The sequence below is a fragment of the Limulus polyphemus genome, unplaced genomic scaffold (assembly GCF_000517525.1).
Source record: "Limulus polyphemus unplaced genomic scaffold, Limulus_polyphemus-2.1.2 Scaffold4315, whole genome shotgun sequence".
Lineage (NCBI taxonomy): Eukaryota > Metazoa > Arthropoda > Merostomata > Xiphosura > Limulidae > Limulus > Limulus polyphemus.
The window spans coordinates 24,207-32,560 of record NW_013669925.1 but is presented as its reverse complement, the minus strand read 5'-3'; the positions used below and the strand labels follow the sequence as shown (position 1 = coordinate 32,560).

The following is an 8,354-nucleotide window of genomic DNA, read 5'->3' as shown; positions in this document are numbered from 1 at the left end:
ACTCAAAATAACATAACCATAGCATGCGGGTGATCAACTTTGGTACGACATAAACACCTTAACAACTACTCAAAATAACATAACCATAGCATGCGGGTGATCAACTTTGGTACGACATAAACACCTTAACAACTACTTTGATTAAAGAAAACAGTATGGCAAAATGATCTTCGGATCATGCCCTACACAGCCATGTACCTCACTCTTAAGCTTCTGGATCTGTGGGCCTGATGGATACCCAGCCACCTACCAAAACAGTCATATGTTTCTGTCATTGGGTTAGAGATTGCTTGGTGAATAAACATCTACATTCACAGAATTAAATAAATTAGAATATGTAAACGGATGCATATAAATACTTAACATATATACAAAATTTCCGTAGATTGTGCAAAAGTGCAGTTCAATAGAAATATGTACCAATTAAAAAACTAAAACGTTCTCGTGTATCCTATAGACAAAATATTTGAGATCGCATGAGAGTAATATGTAGAAAATGGAGATCTAATGATGGACTTTTATATATATTCAAACTTTGTGTTCTCTCTCTCTTCTTATTTTGATAAAACTTGCCACTCAGTGATCATCAGTAAGGGCCTACGAGGCCTAACGCTGTACCTTTCACTAGGCCTATTTCAAAGTTTGACTTGTGAATGATAATAATAATCATATATTCACAAGATTACAGCTTCTATGTTAGGCATAAGAAGTATTTAGCAGAGTCTAAGCCTTAATGTTAAAATTAGAGAGCTCAATTTAGATTTAAAATGAATACTAAAATATTTAAATTAGTCTATATATATATTCTATATTCTAAAGGACTTAAAAGAGGTTAAGCTTTGTAGCTGTTAAAACCATTGTAATGGTTCATACACACATGGTGCGATGACACAGGAATGGTCATCAATCCTGCCGAAGACACTCATCTTCTACATACTCAACAATAAACACACGGACAAACAAACCATCACCATCCTTTGTGGGCACTGCCATCTCTCTGGAAGAAACACTAAAGTACCTGAGGATAGCCATGATAATTAGAGCTACCAAATGAACCAGTGCATCAGGAAAAAAAGTTGAAGAGAACCACCTACTTATGCTTTACCAAAGTCTTACCTGCTCCATCAGTTATGTACTACATTGAGGCCTGAAGCTCCATTTGTAGATGTATTTGTGGCTGTGTGTCTCATCCAAAATAAAGATGGCTTCCATATCTACATATAGTCATTATTAGAATAACCTGGAACAGAAAGAACAAAATATAATGCTGCAAAGCTAACATTAACATTTATTCACAGTTTTGTTTCAATATATTGCAATCACAGCTGTCTATAGCTGAAACTACATGTATATATTTAAGTTTATAGGCTGTCTATGTTATAAATATATAACGAGAGACTTATAATATAAAACTACCGGATCGATAACTAATGAATACAACAGATCAGAAAACCGCTGTATTAATTACGAAGTGAACAAAGCCAAATATGCAATCAGTGTGTTAACTATGTACTGAATACAGTACACAGAAAACAACCAAAGTTAACAGTTTATTAATAGAGCACTAACTACTAGAGTAACAATGTGAAGTATATACAGCACGAAAGTCTATCAGAAGATCTAAGTTTTGATTAAAAATCCACAAAAAAAGTTAGCAAAATATTAGTTTACACAAATTGCATATTACTGTTATTGTGCGGCCACATTTTGTTCTTTTTGCTATAATCGTAATCTTTTGTTTATCAGGCAAGTCAGCGTTTTATCTTACATTAACGGCACTCTTATTATGTGTAGTTGTGATCAAGAACTTAAATTCAAAACTTTTTCGTAGGAAAAGGACTTGTTTCCTGAACGCAGGAATGTCTCTTAGTTGTGACTATAAGGACCTTGTCAGTGCTTTAGATGAACAGAAATTCTGGGCTTCTGAAAACTCACCAGGACGTAGACGTAGATCAATCTCTCCATTTGCTTTCAGTACCCCTAATCCTGGTACTGGATCAAGAATTTCTAGATTCTTGCTTGCTCTTGTCCCAAGTCGCCATCACAGGAAGTAGGGCGGATGGTGTTCCTAATTCTTGCATAATTAGCAGACGAATACAAGGTAAGATATAAAGATTAATGTTACGATACTTGTAACCGATAGCTATACCTAACGTATTTTGTTGTTTCTTTTAAAGTAAAAGATCCTGCGAAGTGTTACAGATTCCTGGTTTTGACTGTGATTTGGATCAAATCAGCGGTCAGGATGAAAGTCACGGGAGAGAAAAAAAAACTCTCCTGGAAAAAGGAGGAAATAAGATCCCGAGGACAATCCTTTTGTTTATTGAATACATATCGGTAATGATCTGGTTTGATAATCATTCATTTATGGTGATGCTTTCTTGTGATGGTTAGCCTAACATGATGGTGGTAGATTCTTTGAAGATAGTTTCTTGCAGGAAGTATAATACTATTGATGTTTAAACATTGGAATGACGTATTTGATATACGTTATTTACTCAGGTGTAGTAATATTACAAAACAAATAAAACATTTTCAAATTGTTGTTTACACAAACGTTATTCTCGCTGTCAAATCGAGTTTAAAATTATAGTGCAGTGCAATGACGTGAGGCGGAGTGTTATTATTTCTGTAATTAAATACGCAAGTCAATTTTTCTAACATGTATCAACTTATTAACTTTAAAGTGGACAGTGAAGTTATTTTTACATTTTGAATGTTCGCCTTGGGATTAATATTCACCAACAGATGCTAGAAAGTTGAAAACAAAAAAGTGAAACAACGAATACAACTGATCTCGCTCCCACGAGGCATATAGTGATACATATTAATCTAAATTAATTATTTTAACAGTAAATCATGAAGGACATCTGAAGATGGGGATGATTTGTGGATAAGAGTTCAAGGCAGCACTTATAATGTCGTACATAAGAAAGAAGCAAAGGTTGTAACCTTTGGTAAAATTAGAAGCACATTTATTAGTTAAAAACTACTTTTACTGAAATCCGATCGCATGTTAATTCTGTGTTAGCTTTTAATTTAATTATCTGAGAAGGGATTATAGTTGTCAAACTAAAGCAGCATATCAATTCGAAGAACTTAATTTAAAGTAGTTTCTAAAACATGGTTATGATATTAAAATTTGATTAAAGCAAGAAAGTAAATTGTTGCAATTCAGCAAAACTGTTTGCACACTAATACTTTAACAGATGGTTAGTAGTTAGTAGTTTAATGTTTTCATTACACTCTCAGTAAAAACTCACCATTACTAGAATGCACTTAGTTCAAGTTTCTGATGGCTAAGGTCTCTTTAATTCGCATGAAATAGTCATTTTTAGTTCTAATAATTATAGATTAGTCAGTAGTTACTGGAATGTTACTACAATCTAACAGATGTTTAAGAATGCTCGATCCTTCCACATATCTTGGTAAACTGTGCTCCTTGGTTCTATCTGCCAGCCTTCTTGTAGTAGATGATATATATACTCTAGAACAGTCATAGCATTTATACATGAAGATAACGTTTGAGTGATTGGGTTTACCCATTCTGCCTTTAACTACAAAATAGTTCCTTATTCGGATGACGACTTTAAGGATGACTTAAGTTCTAGTTGTGGATACACATTGCACAATAGTCTTGAGTTGTTTCTTTCTTTTCAAGCATGTTTACCGGTGAATGGTAATGTTTTATGAATTGTGTTAAATAGCACCAAAAGAATCACATTTTTTGTTTAATAGAAAGGTACGTGATCAAATGTGATCCAGTTTGGTCGTTATATTACCAAATGTGTTTATGCGTTATCAGGGAATGACTTGGTTAAAATAATTTAAACCACTGTTTTATAAACAACATGTGGATAATAATTTTACTGTATTTGAGAATGAAGAGCAAATGAGCAAAGAGTGAGTTTCTTGAATATCTAAATAAATTAACCATGGAAAAAATAGACTCTTATTTACCATTCCGGATACCCTGGTCATCGAGAAAGGTGGGAAGTTTGAAACTGGAATTTATCATAAATCTACGTTTTTCAGGTTTATATTGCAACTACAACAGTTTTATACAAAAGCAATTTAAAGAACGTTTGATTAAAATATTGGTATACAGAACCCATAAACTTACCAGTAACACTGAACTATTCAAAAAGAAATACACGACATTAAATGTTATTTAAGCAGGAATGATTGTCCAATGAAAGTGATAACTAGCACAACCAACGAATACTTCAGGAAAGCTTCAACTCATAAAAAGGAGGTGTATAATGTACCAAAAAAAGTATCGAATGTTATAACCATAAAATAGCAACATTTTTGAACAACGGTTTAAAGGAATTCATTTTTAACGAATATATCTTTAAAGACACTTTTTAGTTTGTTCATAAAATAAACGAGTTAAGTTTGCATACTGATGTGGTAATTGCTAGCTTTGATGTAGGATAAGACAATTGAAGTGTCTGTAAACTTGATTTATAATAACGAAGCTAGTTTCAATGGATTACACATCGTATATTATTAGATATGATAGGTCTCATAGGACAATTTAGTTCATCCATTATTGGTCATGGCCAGGTGGTTAGGACGCTCGACTCGCAATCCGAGGGTCGCCCTTTCAGCCGTGGGGGCGTTATAATGTGACGGACAATCTCATTATTCGTTGGTAAAAGAGTAGCCCAAGAGTTGGCGGTGGGTGGTGATGACTAGCTGCCTTCCCTCTAGCCTTACACTGCAAAATTAGGGACAGCTAGAGCAGATAGCCCTCGTGTAGCTTTGCGCGAAATTCAAAACAAACAAAAGCGTTATTGGTAATCAATTAAGAATATCAGTGTGTGAACCAATTGTCCTAAATACCTACTTAACTTAGTTTCTCTAAATTTAGTTGGATCATTTTTTAGAATGCAGAATTCAGTAAGTATATTTATAATTTAAAGAACCTTATTGTTGTAATCTTCTTTAATTAAGATTACAACCTTATTGTTGTAATCGTCTTTAATTAATATTACAACCTTATTGTTGTAATCTTCTTCATTTAAGATTACAACCTTATTGTTGTAATTTTCTTTAATTAAGATTACAACCTTATTGTTGTAATTTTCTTTAATTAAGATTACAACCTTATTGTTATAATTTTCTTTAATTAAGATTACAACCTTATTTTTGTAATTTTCTTTAATTAAGATTACAACCTTATTCTCTTCATCAGGCTTGCTAAGTGCAATCTCCTTATTTTAATTTCCTTAATACCTCTGTTTTTAACAAACTAATACGCCATGGTTTTGGGTTAAGATTATACTCTCATAAAAACTAAAATCTATACTAGCAAAGTATGTGCGTACATTATCAAAGTTTATCTATGTTGATGGATTAATCGCACAGTTCTTGAGGTCTTTCAACAAAGGCTCATATCCAGCTTGATAGTCATGAAACTCCAATTTTTTATAGAGTGAGAGCAAATTTTAATCCCCGAGATAATACTTTCTTGTATGTCATCTTCACTGTCAGAAGTACTTTTAAATTGATGGTAAAATATGTTTTAGCTACTCAAAGAGGTTTGTTAGTAAGTGAAAATTAAATTATCTGTTGATAAAAACGTTTCACAAACTAATAAGCAGTGATTCCTAATAATGTAACTTTAAATTAGTTTTATTACACTAAATAATTATCCCACTACAGACAGCATAACTTCTGAGATGGAATTTTAAGACTGCTTAATATTTATAAAATAACTTTAAGCTTAACAGATAAAAAGTAATTATAGTTCATTTTAATAGAACCCGTTTTGAGCTATATTAGACTTAGGATAGTACTGAACGTATATACACCCAACAATAAATAAATGAACACCCACTCCAGAAATAATGCCGTTTTATTAAATAGACAGACATAGAACAAAGGGTACATAATAACTAATAGTATTTGGTGTATCTATCTTTTGTATAATTTAGGAAAAAAAAAACAGGGCTACAGATCGTACTTACAAGATCTGAAATCTGAGCTTATGACGAAGAACTTGAATGAGGTTGTCTCTAGAAGTCAGTTGTTTTGGATGTTTTAACAGGAAATGAACAAGTATGGGCCATACATGGTCAATAGGCATGACCACGGCCCATGTAGAAATGGGAACACTCTAATTTTCAAAACATCGTTTTGTGGCTCGGGATGAAGGAGTTGGAGTCTCATTCTGCATGACAACAATGTTGGTCTTTGGCGTAGGCAGGTAGAATATCCTGTTCGGGAATAATGAACAATAACATAAACAATGAAAACAATAAACGTCCCTTCACATACCAGCACCTGCAAAATGGCACCCCCACACCATTCCAGATATATAGTTGTATGTTAATGTGACTTACAGAGGTGTTCTGGGAGGATAGCTGTCAAATTTAAGTGAGTTGACTGTATGATAGTTGTGTAAATCTGAGCATGACGAAACAAATTAGTGTCTGAAAAATAAAGCAGGAAAGTGTAATAGCATCTGATGGCCAATTCTGTAAATGTAAGATTTTGCCTGGAGTACTTAGTGACTTCCGTAAATGACCTTTTTATGTGATGCTACGAATATAACTTCTCATGGTATTAGTGTACGCTTGACCTTTTTAGGTGATGCTACGAATATAACTTCTCATGGTATTAGTGTACTCTTAACCTTTTTAGGTGATGCTACGAATATAACTTCTCATGGTATTAGTGTACACTTGACCTTTTTAGGTGATTCTACGAATATAACTTCTCATGGTATTAGTGTACGCTTGACCTTTTTAGGTGATGCTACGAATATAACTTCTCATGGTATTAGTGTACGCTTGACCTTTTTAGGTGATTCTACGAATATAACTTCTCATGGTATTAGTGTACGCTTGACCTTTTTAGGTGATGCTACGAATATAACTTCTCATTGTATTAGTGTACGCTTGACCTTTTTAGGTGATGCTACGAATATAACTTCTCATGGTATTAGTGTACACTTGACCTTTTTAGGTGATGCTACGAATATAACTTCTCATGGTATTAGTGTACACTTGACCTTTTTAGGTGATGCTACGAATATAACTTCTCATGGTATTAGTGTACACTTGCACCTGTCCTGCAACAGTGGCAACCGTTCACGAGAGTCATTCTCCACACCTCTCCTTATAGCACGAGGAGTCAATTCTGTTGGTCTAGGACTCTCAGGTCATGAAAAACTGATTTTTTTCTGATGACCGGAACTGAATTGTCATCCAGTTTATTCCAGTTATTGGAAGTTATCTTTCGATTTCTCGCTAATTGTGATCTCCTTTCTATCGTCTAAACATGAGATTTCATGCAAACATAGTTAATAACAGAGATCTTTTCTGTATTCTGTGTATATTTTCGAGGATACTTGCATACGAAGTCATGGAGATGGTCTGTTTGTATTAATGAGGTGACTATTTAGTTATAAATAGGTTGTGTATACTGAACTTGCGTCTTGAATATACTGCACACTAAAACTATTTACACTAATATGTATATAACTAAAGCACCAAGGACTTATTTATAGAGTGCATATTTTCGATATTACTAAACTGTTTTCTGCAACATATAATTTGTTCACATCCCTTAACCGGTGTTTAAGTTATAAGGAAAATTCATTTGAGAAACTAAATATTTAACAAATATGTTGTATAGAAAATATAATAAATTATGTCTAATTTGAGATTTATTTCTTTTTTTCCAGACTTAATCATCCAAAGAATGAAGGAAAAGACAAAGTTTTTATATTTGAAATCATTATTCTGCAGATTAATTTAAAGTTCCTTAAGGAAAACTGGTTAATGTAACTGATATTTGGAAATCAATTAAATATATGCTTGAAAGGCAAATGGACTTCATTGGTGTTCTTGTATTCATGTTTTATAATCATTTGTTACATTATTCCATAAACCAATCTCTGATATTTCCTTTGCTTAATTGAAGTTCTACAGTCAATCTGACATGAGCACACCCATAAATGCGATAAAATCATAGCACATAAATAACAGTTATATAATAAAAAACAATAAAACGTTTCCTATTTTATATTTTTAATTCTTGTACGATTTATATTACCTTAAGTATTATACTGCAGATATAAATAGTATTATACTGCAGATATAAATAGTTTATACTGCAGGTATAAATAGTATTATACTGCAGATTTAAATAATATTATACTGCAAGTATAAATGGTATTACACTGCAGATATGAATAATATTATACTGCAGATATAAATAGTATTATACTTCAGATATAAATAGTATTATACTGCAGATATAAATAATATTATACTGCAGATATAAATAGTATTATACTGCAGATATAAAGAGTATTATACTGCCGATATAAATAGTATTTT

At 32.6% G+C, this 8,354-nt stretch overlaps 1 long non-coding RNA gene across 1 annotated transcript; it reads left to right on the top strand.

Moving 5' to 3' along the window:
- Positions 1 to 1,837: 1,837 nt before the first annotated feature.
- LOC111088733 lies at positions 1,838 to 7,850 on the top strand. Its single transcript, XR_002613161.1, has 2 exons — positions 1,838 to 2,101; positions 7,697 to 7,850. It is a non-coding gene; the product is annotated as an uncharacterized LOC111088733 (long non-coding RNA).
- Positions 7,851 to 8,354: the final 504 nt, after the last annotated feature.